At 36.3% G+C, this 25,189-nt stretch overlaps 1 protein-coding gene across 3 annotated transcripts in view; it reads left to right on the top strand.

Moving 5' to 3' along the window:
* HYDIN (HYDIN axonemal central pair apparatus protein) overlaps positions 1-25,189 on the top strand; it is a 381,505-nt gene that overhangs the window by 6,958 nt on the left and 349,358 nt on the right. For 2 of the 3 annotated variants that reach the window (XM_082712193.1, XM_082712188.1), the window contains exons 1-2: positions 44-507; positions 15,771-15,895. The gene's annotated coding sequence lies outside the window, so the exon portion shown is untranslated. Of the gene's footprint in view, positions 1-43; positions 508-15,770; positions 15,896-25,189 lie in introns of those variants that run through there. The other variant, XM_082712191.1, reaches the window with a different exon arrangement.

Here is a 25,189-nt window from a genome sequence, read left to right as displayed (position 1 = left end):
GGAAGTTAAAAATATATCTTGGAAACATTTTTTTTAAAGGAAGGTTTGAATGGGAGTTAATGTTCCTTCATTTCCTCTGATTTGTATTCATTAAAATTTAGTCCTTAATATTGTAATATTTATAGAATTTCTACTTCAGGAAAGAAACTGAATACTGGTACTGGTGTTAAAACTTTCTTTTAAGCACTTCAAATAAGCGTTGAATGTTTTCGTGGTTTTTTGTTTTGTTTTATTTGTTTTTTTTTTACACTAATCCATCTCTGTTGGAATACATAGCATAGTGGTGTATATTAGAATATATTTTGGTATTTAACTTGACTTTCGGAATCAGTTGCTGTTCATCTGATTTTTTTGGATTCACATTTGCTCCATAGGTGAGAATAGGACTTGAAGGTTCAGATTGAACTTGATGTGGATGACAGGTACCAATGACTTATAGGAACTTCTCTTTGAGAAAAAAGGAAGGAAAAGTGCTGTCCAAAAAATGAATGACAAGAAAACTGTAAGGTGAGACATGATTTATATAGTAAGATAGGGTTCTTTAAAAAAATTATTTTTGTAGATTTTGAGATTTTTAACTTAATTGTTGAAATTAAGAGTTTTGTTGAAAAAAGTATTTTACAACCAGAAAATGTAAACTTCATAAATGGTGTTTTCTAAAAACTTAGATGAGAAACAGGTTTTATAAATTTAGTTTTTCCACTGTTCATTTTTGTCCTCCCTAAGAAAAATATATTTTAGTGGAGGCCTTTATATATTATCCTAATGTTGCTTAAATATTTTAATGCATTGAAAATATCTTTTCTTGAGTAAATTAAACATCGAGTTTGTGGACTTTACTCCATCTTTAAAATCGTTTTTTTATGTTTAAAAAGATCCAGAGATCTTGGAGTGGAATGAAAAGTATTTAAAATACTAGGAAGAATTGGAAGAAAAAGTTGTTCGATGCTTTTGTTATTTTACTTATTTTTGATGAGAATATACCTGGTCTTTAAAAATATGTAAACCTACTTTTCATTTCCAGTTGAACTCATAATAGTTAGACTGCTGTGGCATGGGTAAATGAAATCAGTTAATCCCTTACATCTCATATTTTTAGAAATTAAAATGTTGATTGTCAACCCAACCAAAATTTTATTTTCCGTGTTTAAATACTTTTCCATATTTAAATTGATTTGAAAACAAAAGGGTAACACTTATACTTCATTTAGTGTATTTTTTTTGCTTTATTCTGAGATTAAAGTAAGAGATAAGACATTTTTAGTTTCAATTTTTTAAATTATTTGAAACAATAAACGATTATCATTTTTAAGTTAAGCAGCACAAAGATTTTACAGCATTAGATTTCTTATGCTAATTTTTGTGTTCTAAAAAAACATTTATTAAACTGGTATAATTAGGCCTTATTTAAATGTCCTTTGTTACCTGTTTAATACATTTTAAAGAAAACTTAGACTTAATGTAAATATTATCCTCTATTAAAATGATGAAAAATTATTATGTGTAGATGGTACAGATATGCAAGGCCTGACTGAAAATTTATTACATAGTTACTATTGAAAACAGAGATTCAATTGTTCGATAATAGGCCTCCCCAGCCCTTTTCTATCCCCCCCCCCCCAATGGATTAAAATTTATTTCAGGCTGATCTTGGGAACAGAACTAACCATAAAACAAAAATTTCAGTATTCCCTAATGAATTTCTGTTGGGTGGAAAACATTTTTCAGAGCTGGCCTCATGATAGCAGGTGAACCAAAAGTGTATGATGTATAGTAACTCATAATAAGTAGCTATGTTTTAGGGCATGAATTTAAAGCAAAAACCCTCAAAATTTATAATGAGTTCCTACTATTTTGTACTTTCTGATCAATGTATTCTTTATATAAAGTAGCAATCTTTGAATATGGAGTTCTGTCCCCCCAATCTGTTATTTATATTTTCTTAATTTGAACCAATACAGAAGATCAAAGTAACTTACCTTTGGATAAGGGTAAGTTTATATGATAATGTTTCGGGAAGAGGAGAAGCTGCTTTATAACCACAGATATGGTGAAGTTGTCTGCTGTTTTTTGTTAGTAAAAATAGAAATGACCTGTCATTGAGCATGGGTTAGCATTTAATCTTACTCAAGTGAAAATTTTATTTAAAAGTCTTATCTGCTTCTGGTCACATACAGGTTGTACACTCATTTACAAGTTGTACCCAGAGTAGTGTTTTCTCTAATTTTCTTGAGATTTTACTCTTTCTGTCTTTCCAGAGTATCTTTATAGACCCAGTGAGGTATAATTCTGTGTTTACTGTGTGCCAAGTGTAGCAGCATCAGTATAGTCTGTTACTGGACTTTTAATATAATTTATTATTTAAAATTGCAGCCACATTATTGATTTGTGGGCTAAATTTGTCATGATATAATTAAAACATTTGTAGAGATTGCTTTTTAAACTGTTTGTGTACATTTTGCCAAAAAGCTACTTTTACTAAAATGATTCCATAGACCTTTGTGGATAAATATATTTTATTTACCTTTGTATCTGCATCTTTTTGCTATTTAAACTTCTGCTTCAACACCAAATTATCTTACTGGGCAAGACAGATGTGCTTTTATGGTCACGACTTTTGAGAATTTCTATTATTTACAGTGAATTTCAGGATTGAAAAATTAGTCTACCTACTAGACCGGTTCAGAAACTTAAAAAGAAGCACAAACATATCCTAGTGATTTTTTTTTTTTTTATTAGAGTAAACATCATTCCTGTAACTATTTGATAACTCCAGTAATATTAATCTCTTCCTGGAGCTGTTACACTTACTGCTTGAATCATTCAATCTGAGTATTACCTTAAATAAAGCAATATTACATTGTTCCTTTTTTTCCCACAATTCTTTCATTTTCTTTCCAGAATTATAAATTCAAGGGCAGAGTGCTATGGCATATATTTATTTTATATTTCATATTGTCAGTACAGGTGTTATTTTATATTTCATGTAGTCAATATATGTGTCTTCAGAATACTCTTTTTTTATTATATAAAATTTACAAACATACACAAAATTAAAATCATATTAACAATCCTTGGCCAGGTTCCATAACCACCAACATTTTGCTTAACTTGCTTTATCCTCCTACCTTTTTTTTTTTTTTTTTTGGGAGTATTTGAAAACAAATTCATGGAATCTTAAACAGATAAGGACTTTATTGCATGTGACAAAATTAATATCACCCAATACTTAGTCCATGTTCAAATTTTCCAGGTTGTCTCAAAAGTGCCTTTTTGTGGTTGGTATAAATAAAGATCCAAATAAGGCTGGCACATTGTATTTGCTTAATGTGCCTCTGAAGTCTCTCTATATAAAAGTCCCTCACCCTGTTCTGTAGCCCCAACATTTTCTTTTCTATGCCATGTTAACTGGCCTGTGCTTTCCCTCATGCTGAATTTGATTATGTTTTGATTTGTATCTCACCACATATTTCTTATAAATTGGTAGTTAGAGGTAGAGGATTGATTACCTTTGGCAGGAAAACTTTGTAAATGGCACTGTGTACTTTTCGTCAGATCAGGAAGCACAAAATGGCTAGTTGCCCCATCTCAGTGACATTAAGGTCAGTTGGATTCAAATGTCAAACTTATTTATACACTGCATTTTTCTGTTGATCTTTCTTTTTCTTTTTTTTAAAGATTTTTTTTATTTATTTGCGAGAGATCACAAGTAGACAGAGAGGCAGGCAGAGAGAGAGAGAGAGAAGCAGTCTCCCTGCTGAGCAGAGAGCCCGATGCAGGACTGGATCCCAGGACCCTGAGATCATGACCTGAGCCAAAGGCAGCAGCTTAACCCACTGAGCCACCCAGGTGCCCTCTGTTGATCTTTCACTTCATCATTTTATATTTAATAGGTAGTGATACTTAGCTCTATTAGAGTTTGCAAGTTATTGATTAACAACATTTCTTCAGTTATTAACTGGACTTTATAATATGTACTTGAAGTCATCATTTGTTTTTTAAAAATAGTTTATTCAGGAAAAAACATGGAAAAAGTGCTTCATTTTGTAGAACACTTTATCAGTTTTCAGAAAAATAAGATGATGTTTTAGCAACCCTCAAAGGTGACTAATGAAATTTTATTTGGTGGTTTTTAAACTATCCTGAGGATTTCTTGGATGGTTGTGTATTTGATGTATTTTAACCAGTTACAAGTACTGTTCTCATTTGATGCTCAAATTATCCTATTTTGACTTGGGTGGGTGAGCGATGGGCTCCTTCAGGTTAATACCTATGTCATTTTTTACATAATTTAAACAGCCTTTGAAAGCTTCTCTGCTTTCTGGCACAACATATGCCCGTGTCATCTATATTTCTGCCCAGACCTGATTTCATCCTGACCTTAATGGGAATGTCTACAGTGCAGCGGATCTCAAGACTCTTTTACTCTCTTAAAAATTACTGAAGAATCCAAAGAGCTTTTGTCCATTGGAATTTTATCTTTTTTTTTTTTTTTTTTAAAGTAAACAGACCATTTATTGCCTAGATGGGAGTCTATAGACAGTAGAAGATCATTGATCTAAGTCCAGGTTTACTTGGCCATTAACAAGCTAACTGGAACTAGCAAAATGTGATATAAAAGCTCCTCACACTATGACAAATTTATAAAGATAACAACAACATCAACAGCTATGTAGACCTTCACAAGAGTAGGAAATCTTGGAAATTATTGTGAGATATAAAGTTTGAGGACTTGGCTTCCAGAAGTTGAGAAAGAGAGTTGAATTCAGAAACTGATTTTACATTTTCAGAGTTCAGATATTTTCTGTTTAAAGCAGAAGCAGTTTGTCTAACATGGAACATCCCAAAAGATAAAATTCCAAAGACAAAACTGCTTCTGGAATTTTATCTTTTGGGATGTTCCATGTTAGAAGCTAAACCTCATAAAAATGTTAAGTTTCATTAATTGAGAAATAACAGTGGTAAAAGTACTGTGTTAACATAAACATATTTTACAAAAAATACTTTCAAAACAAAAGTTAGAAGCAGGGTAGTGTTTACATTTTTGCAGATCTTTTTTGTCTTATAGTAGAAGACAGATTCTCATATTCATTTTACATTCAGTCTGTTTGCACTACATTGTTTTAGTTGAAGTACTTAAGAAAATCTGGACTTCAATAGGTAGTTGGAACAGGAAGGTGTATTTTAATAACCTTTTCAGATAATTATGGATATTCTTTGATGCTCTTCCAAAACTTGACAGGTGAAAAAGTTGATTGCAAAGAAGAATCTTAAACTATATTAATGAGACTTTTTGTACTCTGTTAAAGTCCATTGGTCTGTCTTGTACTTTGAAGGGATTGCTTACATGTGGTTTTGTAACCCCACAAATTCATCATTTGGATTATGCAGATCTTGCAAATGTTTTTGACATAATTTGATTTATATGGTACCCCAAAAAAATCACTTTTTAAACTCACTGCCGATCCTTTTTTTTTTTTTTTTTTTTTGGATTGTTTATTTCTGCTTATTTAAAATTAAAAAAAAATTTTTTTTAAATTAACATATAATGTATCATTAGCCCCAGGGGTACAGGTCTGTAAATTGCCAGGTTTACACACTTCACAGCATTCACCATAGCATATACCTTTCCCAATGTCCATAACTCAACCACCCTCTCCCTACCCTGCTCCCCCCGGCAATCCTCAGTATGTTTTGTGAGATTAAGAGTCTCTTATCCCATCTTGTTTCATTTATTCCTTTCTTACCCCCCCCCCCCCGCCACCAAATTCCCCACTTTGCCTCTCAACTTCCTCATATCGGAGATCATAGCAATCGCACTACTGGTATTTACCCTAAAGATAAAAATGTAGAGACCTGAAAGGGCACATGCACCCGAATGTTTATAGCAGCAATGCCCACAATACCCAACTATGGAAAGAACCTAGATGTCCATCGATAGATTAATGGTTAAAGAAGATGTGGCGCATATATATATATATATATATATATATATATATATATATATATATATATATATATATATACACACACAATGGAATACTATGCAGCCATCAAAAGAAATGAAATCTTGCCATTTGTGACGATGTGGATGGAACTAGAGGGTATTATGCTGAGCGAAATAACTCACTGCTGATCTTATCAGAAAAAAATCTAAGTATTGAGAAGCTGTCGAACTCAGGGTGGTGGACAAAAATTTTCTAAAATTTTAATTTTTGTTTGAATGCTTGAATTCTCTCTAAGCGACTACTTTGTCAGTTTTCCTTGAAGTGAGAGATCACCTTATTAATTATTAAGGAAATATTTGTTGAATGAATACAAACTATAATTACCAACTATATAATAGCTATAGTTTGTCTCCCAGTTATTCTTCCAAGTAAATACTATGTTCCATGAAAAATACACAATTTCGGGGCACCTGGGTGGCTCAGTGGGTTAAAGCCTCTGCCCTCAGCTCAGGTCATGATCCCAGGTTCCTGGGATGGAGCCCTGCTTGGGCTCTCTGCTCAGCAGGAAGCCTGCTTCCCCCTGTCTCTCTACCTGCCTCTGCCTACTTGTGATCTCTGTCTTTCAAATAAATAAATAAAATCTTTAAAAAAAAAAAAAGAAAAGAAAAATACACAATTTCAGTTTGCAACTCGGTTGCAAAAATGCTTTTCCTGGGGACAGCCATTCTACGTTGGTATGCAGTGGAAATGCTTTATATGTATTTCCCATTTCTTCACCTAGAATATTTAAGTCATTTGCTCAAGGGTCAAAATTTACTAAGTTGGATTATTTTTACTACTTCAGGATATTCTTAAGTTAAAAAATCACTTTTTTTCTACTGCCACGAATATGTGCATTGAAGAATGCAATGACAACTTAGAGGGGTTTAGTGCCACTACCTTGATTTGTGCTAAGGCACCAGCAGTTTTTTCCACCACTGCTTTTGGCTCATCATAGTATAAAGCGGAAATACATAATGTCTTGGTTTGGATCCACAGACCATAATTTGAGAACTGCTATCCTAGTCTATTCCCATTGTATCAGCTACTAATTTTTAAAAAATGTATTTATTTTTAAAAAATTAAAGTTTATTTTAATATTATTTACATTCATGAGTTATTCCTATTTTTGAGGCTTTTATTTTTTATTTATTTATTTTTAAGATTTTATTTATTTATGTGACAGAGAGATTACAAGTAGGCAGAGAGGCAGGCAGAGAGAGAGGAGGAAGCAGGCTCCCTGCAGAACAGAGAGCCCGATGTGGGACTCGATCCCAGGACCCCGGGACCGTGACCTGAGCCGAAGGCAGAGGCTTTAATCCACTGAGCCACCCAGGTGCCCCTGAGGCTTTTAAAAAATATAAATGTTCAGTTTTTCCATTGCTAAAATCTGTGGAGATAAGTATATTTTCCTCTTTAGTTCTTTTTTTAAAATTTTATTTTATTGTGTTAGCCATCATATAGTACATCAGTAGTTTTTGCAATAGTGTTCTATGATTCATTGTTTGCATATAAGTGTTCCATGCAATACATGTCCTTCTTACTACCCATCACTGGGCTCACCCACCCCCCACCCCTCCTCTCTGAAACCCTCAGTTTGTTTCCCAGAGTCCACAGTCTCTCATGGTTTGTCTTCCCCTCTGATTCCCCTGACCCCTTCAGTTTTCCCTTCCTTTTCCTAATGTCCTCCATGCTATTCCTTATGTTCCACATATAAGTGAAACCATATGATAATTTACTTTCTCTGCTTGACTTATTTCCCTCAGAATATTCTCTGGTTCCATCCACGTCATGGCAAATGGTGGGTATTCATCCTTTCTGATGGCTGAGTAATATTCCATTGTGTATATGGACCCCATCTTTATCCCTTCACCTGTTGAAGGGCATCTAGTCTCCTTCCACAGTTTGGCTATTGTGAACACTGTTGCTATGAACATTGGGGTACATGTAGCTCTTCTTTTCGCTACATCAGTATCTTTGGGATAAATACCCAGTAGTGCAATTACTGGGTCATAGGGTAGCTCTGTTTTTAATTTTTTGAGGAATCTCCACATTGTTTTCCAAAGTGGCTGCACAAGCTTGCATTCCTGCTTACAGTGTTAGAGCGTTCCCCTTTCTCCACAACCTCTCCAACATTTGTTGTTTCTTGCCTTATCAATTATTACCATTCTAACTGGTGTAAGGTGATATCTCAGTGTGGTTTTGATTTGAATTTCCCTGATGACTAATGATGTTGAACCTTTTTTCATGTATCCATTAGCCATTTGTATGTCTTTGGAGAAGTGTCTGTGCATGTCTTCTGCCCATTTTTTGACTTGATTGTTTTTTGGGTGTTGAGTTTGAGAAATTCTCTCTCTCTCTTTTTTTTAAGATTTTATTTATTTATTTGACAGAGAGAGATCACAAATAGGCAGAGAGGCAGGCAGAGAGAGAGAGGAGGAAGCAGGCTCCCTGCTGAGCAGAGAGCCCGATGCGGGACTCGATCCCAGGACCCTGAGATCATGACCTGAGCCGAAGGCAGCGGCTTAACCCACTAAGCCACCCAGGCGCCCCAGAGTTTGAGAAATTCTTTATAGATTTTGGGTAATAGCCCTTTATCTGTAGTGTCATTTGCAAATATCTTCTCCCATTCTGTGGGTTGCCTCTTTGTTTTGTTGACTCTTCCGCTTGCTGTGCAGAAGCTTTTTATCTTGAAGTCCCAAAAGTTCAGTTTTGCTTTGTTGCCTTTGGAGACATGTCTTGAAAGATGTTGCTGTGGCCAATGCCAGAGAGGTTTCTGCCTATGCTCCCCTTAAAGATTTTGATGGATTCCTGTCTCACATTGAGGTCTTTCATCCATTTAGAGTTTATTTTTGTGTATTTATCTTGTGTATGGTGTAAGAGAATGGTTGAGTTTCATTCTTCTGCATGTGGCTATCCAATTTTCCCAGCACCATTTGTTGAAGAGACTGTCTTTTTTCCATTGGATATTTTTTCTGGCTTTGTCAAAGATTTTTTTTTTTTTAAGATTTTATTTATTTATTTTACAGAGATCACAAGTAGTCAGAGAGGCAGGTAGAGAGAGAGAGGGGGAAGCAGGCTCCTGCTGAGCAGAGAGCCCGATGTGGGGCTCGATCCCAGGACCCCGAGATCATGACCTGAGCCGAAGGCAGAGGCTTAACCACTGAGCCACCCAGGTGCCCCACTTTGTCAAAGATTATTTGACCATAGAGTTGAAGATATATAGCTCGGCTCTCTATTCTGTTCCCTTGATCTGTTTTTGTACCAGTACTGTGCTGTCTTGGTGATCACAGCTCTGTAATACAGCTTGAAATCAGGCAATGTGATGTCCCCAGCTTTTTCTTTTTCAACATTTCCTTGGCGATTCCAATTCTTTTCTGGTTCCCTACAAATTTTAGGATTGTTTGTTCCAGCACTTAGAAAAGTAGTTCTATTAAAGTGATTAATTAATGGATTTCCAAATACTGAACCCCTCTTAAATTTCTGGAATAAACACTACTTGATCATGATGGGTTTTTGAATTGTGTTTGCTAATATTTTATTTATAATTTTTGCATTAATATTAATAAATGAGATTGGCTTATAGTTATTTTATTATGCAGTATTTGGTTTTAGAATTGATGTTAAATTTGCATTATAAAAATAATTTGGATGTTGTTTCAGTGCTCTGAAATGGCTTAAGCAGTGTTTACATAATCTGATCTTTACAAGTTTAGTGGATTTCTTTGTGAAACTGACTGAGTCTACTGTCTTTTTGTCAGAGAAGCTCTTTTATGACTTTCTGTTTCTGTTTTTCTTTTTACATAATTCACTTGTTTAGAATGTTGTTTATTTCATCTATATATTATTTAAAATGTTTTTATTTCATTCATATAGTTGTACAAAGTAGTCTCATGATTTAAAAAAAATCCCATTTTGACCTTATTTCTTTTGTGTGCTTGTGCTTTCTTTTAGAAATCAAGTTAACAATTTCTGTTTTGTTGATTAGTTTTCAGAGAATGAGCTATTTTGGTTTACTAACTGTTTTTTCTAACTCCTTGATTTATTTCTAAAAATTAAGATATAATTGACATGTAATATTATATTAGTTTCAGATATATAACATAATGGTTCAATATATATATATATATATAGTGAAATGATCATCACAACAAGTTTAACATCACTGTACAGTTATAATATTTTTCTTATAAGAAAGGTCTGCTTTCTTTGTAATTTTGACTCTAAAACAGTATTATTAAATATATATTATATATGTATCATATATGTTTTGTGTGTGTATGTGTGTGTGTGTGTATTTATTTATATTTGGATGAAACTCCTGCCTCTGGGGTGCCTGGATGGATCAGTTAGTTAAGCATCTGCCTTCGGCTCAGGTCATGATCCCAGGGTCCTGGGATGGACCACCTCATTTTGCTCCCTCTCCTATATGCTCCTGCTCTTTCTATTTCTGTCTCTTTCTCTGAAATACAGAAATAAAAAATCTTAAAAAACAAAACAAAACAAAAACCCTGCCACTGGCAAATACCAATCTGTTCTCTGTATTCATGAGCTTGTTTAAATTTTTAAAAATATTATGCATATAAATGAGATCATATGGTATTTATCTTTTTCCATCTGACTTATTTCACTTAGCATAAAGCCCTTAAGGTCTATCACGTTGTTGCAAATGGCAGGATGTCCCTTTTTTAAAATGGCTGAATAATATTTCATCATCTTTATTCATTCACCCATCAGTGGACACTTAGGCTATTTCCATGTTTTGGGTATTGTGAATAATGCTGCATTGAACATGGGAGTGAAGACATCTTTTTGAGGTAGCGTTTTTGTTTCTTTCAAATTAAAAACTCAAGTGGAATTGCTGGATCATATGATAGTTTTGAGGAACTTCCACACTGGTCCAGTGGAGTAAAACATAGAGGCTGCACCAATTTACATTCCCACCAACAGTGCATGCGCATTCCTTTTCCACATCCTCACCAACATTTATTTCTTATTTTTTTGTAATATCCATTCTAACAAGTGTGAGGTAATATCTCATTGTGGTTTTGGCTTGTATTTCCCCAATGATAAATAATGTTAAGTGTCTTTTCATGTACCTATTTGCCATCTCTATGTCTTTGGAAAAATGTCTATTCAGATCCTCTGCCCATTTTTTAATTAGGTTGTTGTTATTTTGCTCTCAAGTTGTTTGAGTTCTTTATGTACTTTGGATATTAACCCCTTATCTAATATATTATTTGCAATTATTTTCTCCATATCCATGAACATGGAATATCTTTCCATTTATTTGTGTCTTCTTTAATTCTTTCATTATTGTCTTATAGTTTTCAATGTATAGGTTTTTTACCTCTTTGGTTAAATTTATTCCTAGGTATTTTATTTTATTTTTTGACACAGTTGAAAATGGGATTGTTTTCTTAATTTTTCTTGTGTTAGTTTGTTATTAGTGTATAGGAACATAATAGATTTTTGTATATTGATTTGGAATCCTACAACTTTATTGAAACTTTTTTACTAGCTCTCACAGTTCTTTGGTAGTCCTAATATTTTCGGTTTATAATATGTCAATCGCAAATAGTGACAGTTTTACTTCTTTCTTTCCAATTTGGATGAATTAAAAAAAAAAACACCATTTACTAGAGAGAGAGAGAGAGTGGGAAGAAGGGCAGAGGGAGAGGGAGAGGGAGAAACAGACTCTCCACTGAGCAGAGAGCCCAACACTGCCAGATCCCAGGAACCTGGGTTCATGACTTGAGCTGAAGGCAGTTGCTTAACTGACTGAGTCACCTAGGTGCCCCATGGGTGACTTTTATTTCTTTCTCTTGCGAAGTGCTCTGGCTAGGATTTTTGATACTGTTTTGAACAAAAGTGGTGAGAGTGGGCAACCTTGTCTTATTCTTGATCTTAGAGAAAAGATTATAGTTTTTCACCACTGAATATGACATTAGCTGTTGGACTGTCATTTATGGCTGTTATCTTGAGGTATGTTCTCTCTATACCCAACTCGTTGAGAGTTTTATATTATAAGTAAGTGTTGAAATTTGTCAGATGTTTTTTCTACGTGTATTGAGATGATCATATGATTTTTACCCTCATTTTGTCAATGTAGTATAAAATGTTAATTGGCTTGTAGATGTAGAACCATCCTTGCAGCTCTGGAATAAATCCCATTTGCATAGTGTGTGATTTTTTTCATGTATTGTAGAATTTGGTATGCTCATATTTTATTGGGGATTTTTGCATCTATGTTCATGACAGATATTGGCCTGTAGTTTTCTTGTGTCATCCTTGTCTGCTTCTGGTATCAATAGTGACAAAAGTAACAATAATGCTGGCCTTGTAAAATGAGTCTGGAAGTGTTCCTTCCTCTTCTGTTTTTTTTTGGAGTTTGACAAGAGTTGGTATTAATTCTCCTTTAAGTATTTTGTAGAATTACCAGTGAATTACTGTCTGATCACACTGTTGTTTTTTTGGTGGTTTTTATTACTGATTCAGCCTTCTTACTAGTAATCTGTTCAGATGTTCTCTTTTCATGATTAGTTCTTGGTAGGTTGTATGTTTCTGGGATTTATCCATTTTTTTCTAGGCTGTCTAATTTGTTGGTATGTATACATAATAGTCTCTTAGGATCCTTTATTTCTGTGGTATCAGTTGTGATGTCTCCTCTTTCATTTCTGATTTTATTTGAGCCCCTTCTCTTTTTTTTCTTAGTGTAGCTAAACTTTTGTCGTATTAGTTTATTTTTTAAGAAAAATAACTCTTAGTTTCATTAATCTTTTCTGTTATCCTTTTAGTCTACTTCATTTATTTCCACTTTGATCTTCATTTTTTCTTTCCTTCTTTTAATTTTGGGCTTTGTTTATTCATTTTCTCATTCCTTGAGGCTCAAGAGTAAGTGGTTTATTTGAGATTTTTCTTGTTACTTGAGATAGGCATTTATTGCTGTGAACTGTCTAAGAACTGCTTTAGCTGTATTCCACATATTTTGGTATGTTGTATTTCCATTTCCCTTGGTCTGAAGGTGTATTTGATTTCTCTTTTGATTTCTTCTTTGACCCATTGGTTTTCTAGTAGCATGTTGTTTAATCTCCACAATTTTAGAATTTTCCTGTTTTCCTTTTACAATTAATTTCCAGTTTCATACCACTGGATTGGAAAAGGTGCTTGATCTTTTTTCAGTCTTTAAATTTATTGACTTGTTTTGTGTCCTAACATGATCTGTCCTGCGAAATGTTCCATGTGTGCTTGAAAAGAACATGTCTTTTGTTGCTTGTGGATGCAATGATCTGTATAATATATCAAGTCCGTGTGATTTAATGTGTTTTTTTTAAGGCCAGTGTTTTGTTACTGATTTTCTGTGTGGATAATTTATCCATTGATGAAAATAGAACATTGACGTCCTTTGCTGCTATTGTATTGCTGTCTAACTCTGCCTTTATCTCTGTTAATATTTACTTTACCTATTTAGGTGCTCCTATGTCAGGCCTCCCGTGGCAGTGTAGGCAATGACTGGAGTCAGGGCCATCTCTGAGTCTACAAGCCATTCTGGGGGCCTTAACTATCTACATGCAGATGGGGAGCAGCTGTGGGGCCCTGCGCTGGCATCTTGCATGCACATAGCTGTTGAAGCTGATGCTGGCAGTGTGGACCTGGGTTTTGGTGTGGAGGGAGCATGGAGGGACTCAGCTGATATCTGTGAGCCTAAAAACCTGCAGGGTGAAAATATCATGGCAAAATCTGCAGGACATCTGTCTGCAGGGGCTGTGCTAGCTTTTGGCTTCCTCAGCAATAAAAAAAGCTGGTGGGGACCTCTGTGAAGCAGTCTGCTGAGGTCTGTAATGAAATTCTCAGCGAAGAAAGCCAAGGTTGGGGTCTGTAGCAAGGGCTGTTGAGGTCCTTATTCCTGAAGATTTTTGTGGTCCTCTGCAGAGCAGGCCACTAGGAACCACAGTTGGTCACACTGTGAGTGATATTGGGAGCCCCTGCCCTTGTTCGTTGTTCCTAGCCATTTCTAAAGGTCTCAGCTTTGCTGGTTTCTGGGGAGGGTAAAACTGAAGTGGGTTCTTTGTGCAGTGCTCTGAAAGGCTGGGGAAACTTGTTGCTCACCCTGCTTTCCTTTTACCAGCATGGGGAATTCTCTTGGGCTGGGGGAGTTCCCTCTTGGCACAGAACAGTGCCAGCCCGGGGGATGGAATGATGCAGGCAAAATGAAACTTCTTTCTACCTTTTATGTATGGTTATTTTCAGGTTTTTTTCTCTATTGTGTTGCTGAAGCTTCTTCTTTGTCGTCATCTTCTTCTTCTTCTTCTTCGTTTTTAAAGATTTAATTGTTTATTGGGGCAAGGCAGACGGAGAAGGAGAGAGAATCTCAGGCAGACTCCCTGCTGAGCAGGGAGTTTGATGCAGGTTTTGATCCCACAACCCTATGACCATGACCTGAGCCAAAATTAAGAGTTGGATGGTTAACCAACTGCACCACAGAGACACCTCTGTTGGTGAAGCTTCTTAGCTGGACTTCTGAACTCTCCCAGAGCTATTTTTTGTTTATGGATAAGTATCTAATTGCTTTTGTGTGTGTGTGTGTGGAGGGGGAAAATGGAGGCTGGAGTCACCTCCTCCTCCATCTTGATGTCACTCTCTCATCCAGTCCTCAAAAAATGTCACTCTACTGTCTTCTAGCTTGCATGTTTCTAACAAGATGGCTATTATGATTTGCATGTGTATTTCTCTTTATAAATTTTTCCCCCTTTGGCTGCTTTTAAGATTTTCTCTTTGTTTTGTGTTTTCAGAAGTTGGATATTTATCTTGCTTGGTGGTTTGATCTGTAGTTTGATAGATGCCATTACTTTTGAAAATTCTTAGCCGTTATCCCTTCAGATATTTATTCTACCCAATTCCCTATCATTTTTTTCTTTCTGGAATTCTAATTGCACATCTGTTAGATCGTTTGATATTGTCATTCATATATATATATATATATATATATATATATGAATATATATATATATGAATATATATATATATATATATTTAAATTTTTACTCTTTTCTCTCTTTCAATTTGGGTATTTTCAAATTCAGTAATTCTTCCCTTAGTTCTGCTATGTCTACTGATGAACTAGACAGTGACAATCTGGAACTCTAACACTGTGTTTTTTATTTCCAGCATCTTCATTGATTTTTCTTAGTTACCATCTCTGTTGAAATTACTCATCTGACAATGAATGTTGCTACTTTTTCCATTGGAGCCTTTGACAGATTTTTGTGGTTATTTTACTTAAAAAATTTTTTTTTTTTAAAGATTTTATTTATTTGACAGAGGAGAGAGATCACAGTAGGAGAGAGGAAGGGAAGAGATCACAGAGAGAGGAAGGGAAGCAGGCCCCCTGCCGAGCAGAGAGCCCGATGTGGGACTCGATCCCAGGACCCTGAGATCATGACCTGAGCCGAAGGCAGCGGCTTAACCCACTGAGCCACCCAGGCGCCCTTGCTTAAAATTTTTTTATAAGATTTTATTTTTAAGTAATTTCTATATACAGTGTGGAGCTTGAACTCACAACCCTGAGATCAAGAGTTGCACACTCCATGGATTGAGCCAACCAGGAACCCACATAGTTATTTCTTATTAAATGTTGATAGCTCCAACATCTGTTTTATATGTAGGTTTGGTTCTGTTGATTGTTTTGTTTCTTGGTATTATGAAGTTATTCCCCTTGATTTTTTTTTTTTAACACCGTATCACCAGTGATTTTTTCGTTTGTTTGTGTTTGTGTTTTTATAGGGGAGATGGAGAAGAAGAATCTGGGCTGGGCTCCATGGCCATCCTTCAGCAGCTGCTCTTCCTCACCCTTAAGCCTGTAACACGTATGAGGGATGCCTTCTCAGAACTCTTGCCATCATTTTTTTGTGAGTACACATTGCTGCTCTCTGTAGAGAGAGAAGCCTGCAGGTGGTGTTAACTCCCCTTATATCTGTAGCCTTTAGGGCTCCCTATTGTGCCACCAGGCAGTACTTAGCCTCCACTATTTTGTTAATAATTCTTTAAAATAATTTTTAAATTAACATATAATGTATTATTTGCCCCAGGGGTATAGGTCTGTGAATCGTCAGACTTACACACTTCACAACACTCATCATAGCACACATTCTCCCCAATGTCCATAACCACCCTCGCCATACCCCTATTCCCCCAGCAACCCGCAGTTTGTTTTGTGAGATTAAGAGTCTCTTATGGTTTGTCTCCCTCCCGATCCTCTCATGTTTCTTTTTTTCCTTCCCTACCCCCCAACCTCCCCACTTTGCCTCTCAACTTCCTCGTATCAGGGAGATCATATGATAATTGTCTTTCTCTGATTGACTTATTTCACTAAGCATAATACCCTCTAGTTCCATCCATGTCATTGCAAGTGGCAAGATTTCATTTTGGGTGGCTGCATAATATTCTATTGTATATATATACCACATCTTCTTTATCCATTCATCTGTTGGTGGACATCTAGGTTCTTTCCATAGTTTGGCTATTGTGGACATTGCTGCTATAAACATCCAGGTGCATGTGCCCCTTCGGACCATAACATTTGTATCTTTAGGGTAAATACCCAATAGTGTGATTGCGGGTTGTAGGGTAGCTCTATTTTCAACTTTTTGAGGAACCTCCATGCTGTTTTTCAGAGTGGCTGCACCAGCTTGCATTCCCACCAACAGTGGAGGAGGGCTCCCCTTTGTCCACATCCTCGCCAGCATCTGTCATTTCCTGATTTGTTAATTTTAGCCATTCTGACTGGTGTGAGGTGGTATCTCATTGTGGTTTTGATTTGTATTTCCCTGATGCTGACTGATGTGGAGCACTTTTTCATGTGTCTGTTGGCCATCTGAATATCTTCTTTGAAGAAATGTCTGTTTGTGTCCTCTGTTCGTATTTGTCCTTTGGGGGTTGAGTTTGGTAACTTTTTTATAGATTTTGGATACTAGCCCTCTATCTTATATGTCATTTGCATATATCTTCTCCCATTCTGTCAGTTGTCTTTTGGTTTTGTTAATTGTTTCCTTTGCTGTGCAAAAGCTTTTGATCTTGATGAAGTCCCAATAGTTCATTTTTGCCCTTGCTTCCCTTGCCTTTGGCGATGTTTCTAGGAAGAAGTTACTGTGGCTGAGGTCGATGGGCTTGCTGCCTGTGTTCTCCTCAGGGATTTTGATGGATTTTTTTTTCACATTGTGGTCATTCATCTGTTTGGAGTCTATTTTTGTGTGTGGAATAAGGAAATGGTCCAGTTTCATTTTTCTGCATGTGGCTGTTCAATTTTCCCAATACCATTTGTTGAAGAGACTGTCTTTTTTCCATTGGACATTCTTTCCTGCTTTGTCAAATATTAGTTGACCATAGAGTTGAGGGTCTATTTCTGGGCTCTCTATTCTATTCCATTGATCTATGTATTTGTTTTTGTGCCAGTACCATACTGTCTTGAGGATGACAGCTTTGTAATAGAGCTTGAAGTCTGGAATTGTGATGCCACCAATTTTGGCTTTTTTTTCAACATTCCTCTGGTTATTCGAGGTCTTTTCTGGTTCCATATAAATTTTAGGATTATTTGGTCCATTTCTTTGAAAAAAATTGATGGTATTTTGATAGGGATTGCATTAAACATGTAGATTACTTTAGGTAGCATAGACATTTGTTCTTCCAATCCATGAGCATAGAACATTTTTCCATTTCTTTATATCTTCCTCAATTTCTTTCATGAGCACTTTATGGTTTTCTGAGTACAGATTCTTTGCTTCTTTAGTTAGGTTTATTCCTAGGTATCTTATTGTTTTGGGTGCAATTGTAAATGGGATTGACTCCTTAATTTCTCTTTCTTCTGTCTCGTTGTTGGTGTATAGAAATGCAACTGATTTCTGTGCATTGATTTTATATCCTGACACTTTACTGAATTCCTGTACAAGTTCTAGCAGTTTTGGAGTGGAGTCTTTTGGGTTTTCCACTTAAAGTATCATATCATCTGCAAAGAGTGATAGTTTAACTACTTCTTTGCTGATTTGGATGGCTTTAATTTCTTTTTGTTGTCTGACTGCTGAGGCTGGAACTTCTAGTACTATGTTGAATATCAGTGGTGATAGTGGACATCCCTGCTGTGTTCCTGACCTTAGTGGAAAACTCTCAGTTTTTCTCCATTGAGAATGATATTCATTGTGGGTTTTTCATAGGTGGCTTTGATGATATTGATGTATGTACCCTCTATACCTATACTTTGAAGAGTTTTGATCAAGAAAGGATACTGTACTTTGTCAAATGCTTTTCAGCATCTATTGAGAGTATCATATGGTTCTTGTTCTTTATTTTATTAATGTATTGTATCACATTGATTGATTTGCAGATGTTGAGCCAACCTTGCAGTCCTGGAATAAATCGACTTGGTCGTGGTGAATAATCCTTTTAATGTACTGTTGGATCCTATTGGCTAGTATTTTGGTGAGAATTTTTGCATCTGTGTTCATCAAGGATATTAGTCTGTGATTCTCTTTTTTGATGGGGTCTTTGTCTGGTTTTGGAATCAAGGTAATGCTGGCCTCATAAAATAAGTTTGGAAGTTTTCCTTCCATTTCTTTTTTTGGGAACAGTTTCAGAAGAATAGGTATTAATTCTTCTTTAAATGTTTGGTAGAATTCCCCTGGGAAACCTTCTGGCCCTGAGCTGTTGTTTGTTGGCAGATTTTTGATGACTGCTTCAATCTCCTTACTGGTTATGGGTCTGTTCAGGTTTTTCTATTTCTTCCTGGTTCAGTTTTGGTAGTTTATATGTCTCTAGAAATGCATTCATTTCTTCCAGATTGTCAAATTTGCTGGTGTATAGTTTCTCATAATCTGTTCTTTTTTTTTAAATTTATTTTTTTATTTATTTTCAGCATAACAGTATTCATTATTTTTGCACCATACCCAGTGCTGCATGCAATCTGTGCCCTCTATAATACCCACCACCTGGTACCCCAACCTCCCACCCCCCCTTCAAAACCTCAGATTGTTTTTCAGAGTCCATAGTCTCTCATGGTTCACCTCCCCTTCCAATTTCCCCCAACTCCCTTCTCCTCTCCATCTCCCCATGTCCTCCATGCTATTTGTTATGCTCCACAAATAAGTGAAACCATATGATAATTGACTCTCTCTGCTTGACTTATTTCACTCAGCATAATCTCTTCCAGTCCCGTCCATGTTGCTGCAAAAGTTGGGTATTCGTCCTTTCTGATGGAGGCATAATACTCCATAGTATATATGGACCACATCTTCCTTATCCATTCGTCCGTTGAAGGGCATCTTGGTTCTTTCCACAGTTTGGTGACCGTGGCCATTGCTGCTATAAACATTGGGGATACAGATGGCCCTTCTTTTCACTACATCTGTATCTTTGGGGTAAATACCCAGTAGTGCAATGGCAGGGTCATAGGGAAGTTCTATTTTTAATTTCTTAGGGAATCTCCACACTGTTCTGCAAAGAGGCTGCACCAACTTGCATTCCCACCAACAGTGTAAGAGGATTCCCCTTTCTCCACATCCCCTCCAACACATGTTGTTTCCTGTCTTGCTAATTTTGGCCATTTTAACTGGGGTAAGGTGATATCTCAATGTGGTTTTAAAATATGTTCTTATAATTGTTTATATTTCTTTGGTGTTGGTTGTGATCTCTCCTCTTTCATTCATGATTTTATTTATTTGGGTCCTTTCTCTTTTCTTTTTGATAGGTCTGGCCAGGGGCTTATCAATCTTATTAATTCTTTCAAAGAACCAGCTCCTAGTTTTGTTGATTTGTTCTACTGTTTTATTGGTTTCTGTTTCATTGATTTCTGCTCTGCTCTTTATTATTTCTCTTCCTCTGTGGGGTTTAGGCTTTCTTTGCTTTCTTTCTCCAGCTCCTTTTGGTATAGGGTTAGGTTGCATATTTGAGACCTTGTTTCCTAAGAAAGGCTTGTATCACTATAGACTTTCCTCTCAGGACTGCCTTTGCTATGTCCCACAGATTTTGAACAGTTGTGTTTTCATTATCATTTGTTTACATGAATTTTTTGAGTTCTTCTTTAATTTCCTGGTTGACCCATTCATTTTTAGTAGGATGCTCTTCAGCCTCCATATTTTTGAGTTCTTTCCAACTTTCCTCTTGTGATTGAGTTCTAGCTTCAGAGCATTGTGGTCTGGAAATATGCAGGGATAGATCCCAATATTTTGGTACCAGTTGAGACCTTATTTGTGACCCAGGATGTGATCTATTCTGGAGAATGTTCCATGTGCACTAGAGAAGAATGTGTATTCTCTTGCTTTGGGATGGAATGTTCTGAATAGATCTGTGATGTCCATCTGGTCCAGTGTGTCATTTCAGGCTTTTATTTCCTTGTTGATCTTTTGTTTCAATGATCTGTCCATTTCAGTAGGGGGTGGTGTTAAAGACCCTTACTATTATTGTATTATTGTTGATGTGCTTATTGATTTTGTTATTAATTGGCTTATATAGTTGGCTACTCCCATGTTGGGGGCATAGATATTTAAAATTGTTAGATCTTCTTGTTGGATGGACCTTTTAAGTATGATGTAGTGTCCTTCCTCATCTCTTATTGTAGTCTTTGGCTTAAAATCTAATTGATCTGATATAAGGATTGCCACCCCAGCTTTCTTTTGATGTCCATTAGCATGGTAAATTGTTTTCCACCCCTTCACTTTAAATCTGGAGGTATCTTTGGGTCTAAAATGAGTTTCTTGTAGACAGCATATTAATGGATTTTTGTTTTTTATCCATTCTGATACTCTGTGACTTTTGATTGGGGCATTTAGCCCATTTACATTCACAGTAATGATTGAAAGATATGAATTTAGTGCCATTGTATTGCCTGTAAGGTGACTGTTACTGTATATTGTCTCTGTTTCTTTCTGGTCTACTACTTTTAGGCTCTCTTTGCTTAGAGGACCTCTTTCAGTATTTCCTGTAGTGCTGGTTGGCTGTTTACAAATTCCTTTAGTTTTTGTTTGTCCTGGAAGCTTTTTATCTCTTCTTCTATTTTCAACAATAACCTAGCTGGATATAGTATTCTTGGCTACATGTTTTTCTTGTTTAGTGCTCTGAATATATCATGCCAGCTCTTTCTGGCCTGCCAGGTCTCTGTGGATAAGTCTGCTGCCAATCCAATATTTTTACCATTGTATGTTACAGACTTCTTGTCCTGAGCTGCTCTCATGATTTTCTTTGTCACTAAGACTTGTAATTTTTTCTTTTAGTTGACGGGGTATAGACCTATTTTTATTGATTTTGAGGGGGGTTCTTTTTGCCTCCTGGATTTTGATGCTTGTTCCCTTTGCCATATTAGGGAAATTTACTACAATAATTCGCTCCAATATACCTTCTGCCCCCCTCACTATTTCTTCTTTTTCTGGAATCCCAATTATTGTAATATTGTTTCATCTTACGGTATCACTTATCTCTTGAATTCTCCCCTTGTGGTCCAGTAGTGTTTGTCTCTCTTTTGCTCAGCTTCTTTATTCTCCATCATTTGGTCATCTATATCATTAATTCTCTCTTCTGCCTCATTTATCCTAGCAGTAAGAGCCTCCATTTTTGATTGCATCTTATTAGTAGCTTTTTTAATTTCAGCTTGGTTAGATTTTAGTTCTTTTATTTCTCCAGAAAGGGTTTTTTTTCCCTCTAGACAGCGTTTCTCAATTATCTTCCATGCCTTTTTCGAGCCCAGCTAGTACCTTGAGAATCATCATTCTGAACTCTAGATTGGACATATTACCAACATCCATATTGATTAGGTCCTTAGCCTTTGGTACTGCCTCTTGTTCTTTTTTTTTTTTTTTTTTTTTTGTGAGTTTTTCCGCCTTGTCATTTTACCCAGATGAGAATATATGAACGAGAGAATAAAATACTAAAAGGATGGCAAAGACCCCAGAAAAATGCACACTAACCAAATCAGAAGAGACCCCAAATTGGGGGGAGAAGAAAGGGGGTAAAAGAATTAAAAAAAAATATATATATGTATTTATTTATTAGAGTGGTGAATAGAACAGAGCCACCCACTTGATTTTGGGTGTATTTTGGTCTCTTAGAAGAAACTACCTCCCCAAAGTTTAAAGAAAGAAAAACTTATATATATATACCAGAATGAGTAACCATGATGAAGGGATGGAATATGACTGTAAAGATGAAAATAAAAAAAAAATTCTAAAAAAGGAATTTATAAGATAAGTTTGTTGGAAAAAGAAAGTGGAGAGAATTTGCTCAGGCTCGAGACCAGAACAAAGCCCTGTGCTAGATTTAGGGCAAATTTTGAACTATTGGAAGAAATTGTATCCCAAAATTTTTTTATAAGAAAAAAACCTATATGTATACAAAAAATAAAGTTAGATACAATGAAGGATAAAAAATGACTATAATAATGAAGGTTTAAAATTTTTTTCTTTTTAGAAAGGTATTGTTAAGATAAACTACTTAAAAGATGTTAAAAGAAGAAAGAGGAAAAGTTAAAAAAATTAGAATAAGAAAAAGATAAAATTTTAAAAAGTTTAACTTTGTAAGACTAAAGGATCATGGGGAGAAAGGCATAAATTCCATGCATTGCTTTCCCCTGTCTCTGGAATTCCGCTGTTCTCCTTGATCGGTGAACTTGTTCTTGGCTGGATGTGCTTGCTGATCTTCTGTGGGAGGGGCCTGTTGTAGTGATTTTTAAGTGTCTTTGCCCTAGGCAGAATTGCAGTGTCCTTGCCAGGGGTCAGGTTTAGAAATCTGCTCAAGTTCCCTCTTGGGAGCTTTTGTTCCCTGAATGCTTTCTGTAGAGCTCTGGAGGATGGGAATGAAAATGGTGGCCTCCCAGTCTCCTGCCTGGAGAAGCCGAGAGTTCAGGGCCCCACTCCTCAGTGCACCCTTGGAGAAAAGCGATCAATCACTCCCATTTCCCTGGTCTCCGGCCACGCTCCAAGCTCACCTGGCCTGTGACCAAGTGTTTCTGTCTCTGGCGCCAGCCCCTTTGGAGTCTCCAAACTCAGCAGATTCCTGCCTCCAGAGAAGGAAGGTGAGTCTCCCCAGATCTGCCACTTGGGGGTTCCCTGCTCAAAGAGCAGTGGTCTGACTGTGCCGCAGATAACAGTTTAAGGTAATCCTGAGCTAAGAACTCACTCCTTGGCTCCATCTCTGTAGTCGGCTTCCCTGCTCTGATACCTGTGAGCTCTGCTACATGCAGACACCGCTGATCTTTCTGTGACCCCGTGGCACCTGAGACCACACTATCCCTGCGAGGGCTCCACCCCTGCTTAGCCTCTGGAGCGATGTCCCTCGGTGGAGCAGACTTTTAAAAGTTTGGATTTTGTGTTCCGCTGCTCCACCAATTGCCGGGAGTTGGCCATTCACCCTGTGGTCTGTCTTCCTGTAGCTTCGGATTCACTTCTCCGCATGCCCGACCTTACAAAAAGTGGTCGATTTTCTGTTTCTAGAATTGCTACTCTTCTTCTTTTTGATCTCCTGTTGGGTTTGTAGGTGTTCAGAATGGTTTGATAACTATCTAGCTGAACTCCTGCGACCTGATGTCGTCTTAGTCTGCTACTCCTCCGCCATCTTCTATTTTGTTAATAATTGTAGGTGAATTCTTCTTCCCTGTGTTCACCTGCTCCAAGTAAACAGGGACTGTACTCAGTGTCTCTCTATAGGCACTTGTCTCAACCCAGATTTGGGACCAGTTGGCATTTCCTCAGCTTCATCTGTGATGGATCCAGGAAAAGTTATTCACTTGCAGTTTGTTCAACTTACTTTCTCTTTCTGTGTGTGTGTATGTGTGTGTGTTTCTTTCTATTGTCAGGATGGGAGGGACATTCATTCTAGCTCTTTTCCAGCTCTCTATAACCAAGTAGAAACCAGAAACTGGATCTCCCTGTTTATTCCTGATATCGCTACTGGTGGGGTGACTATTTGTCCTGGTTTACACTAGTATAATTATTAGTAGCACCCTCCTTTCACTCAAGAGTTTGTTTGAATGATAAATGATCACCCTCTCCTCAAAAATATTACATAACGAAGGTTGACCAGGAGCATGTGTTAAGTTTGGATGGATTTCTTTATCCTGGATAAAACTAAAATATTGATTATTTTGGTGGTATTCAAAAGGACTTTGGGAGAAAAGGTGTTAATGAAAGACACATCAACCAAACCCAATATGTAGTCTCTGGGTCTTGTTTCACTCTGAAAAGATTTTTGTTAGGCAATCAGAGACATTAGAACATGGGCTAGACTTATTGTGATTTTGTCAAGTATTATAATGATATTATAGATACATTTTAAAAAAATCTTATTTGTCAGAGATAAATTCTGGTGCATTTCAAGGTGAAATGGTATGACAGTGAGAATTTATTTTAAAATACTCAAAAAAGGTGAAGAGGAGAGAAATGTAGATAAAAACAAGAATGATGAAGTGATAATTACTGAAGTTAAGTAATGTGTATGTGGGGTTCATTATTTTATTATCTCATCTTTTTCTTATTTTTATCAATTTCCATAATAACTTTAAAAAGATACAATGATATCATCAGGAACCTAGTTTTTTTTTTTTTAAAAAAAAAGGTAATTATCCTACAGTTTACACTGGTGAAGGTAAATTTTTTCTTGGGGCTGATCAGAGAGGCCAGGTAGCCATGCCTAAAATTTCTTTTGAAAATTTTCTATGCTTCTGTGATTATTTAGCAAACCAGATAATTGGTGCTGTGCTAGGTACAGGGAGACCAAAAAGAGGTGAAATACCATGGTTTCCATGCAGTTCAGTCCTGCAGTTCACACTGGACTAGGAGGAGGGCGTGGTGTCTTAATGCTGATTCCATTTAATGTCTCCTTTGTAAAAACTTATGTTAGAAGGGGTGCACTCTTTTTTCTGGTGCAAGCTTCTGTTAGAAGGGATTCATGAAAACTTACATTAGAAGTGGGGGGTAACAGGGCTATGACCTTCATGAGGGGAAGGACTGTTCACTGTTTTTAATAGTGGTATACCTAGTACCATTAGTGGCACATAAAAGACATGAAATAAATATTGGATGAAGAAATGAATGAATCAAGTCACATCTGCTTATTTCCACATAAAAGGAACCTAATAAATGCTGTATTTGTTGAATTGAATTGTGAGTGACAGAATTGAAAAGAGAATTTCAGAGTTTATGTATCCATTTCATGCTGGACCTCTTCCA

Source organism: Mustela nivalis, assembly GCF_964662115.1.
Source record: "Mustela nivalis genome assembly, chromosome: 18".
Classification (NCBI taxonomy): Eukaryota; Metazoa; Chordata; class Mammalia; order Carnivora; family Mustelidae; genus Mustela; species Mustela nivalis.
This window is presented reverse-complemented; position numbering and strand designations above follow the sequence as displayed.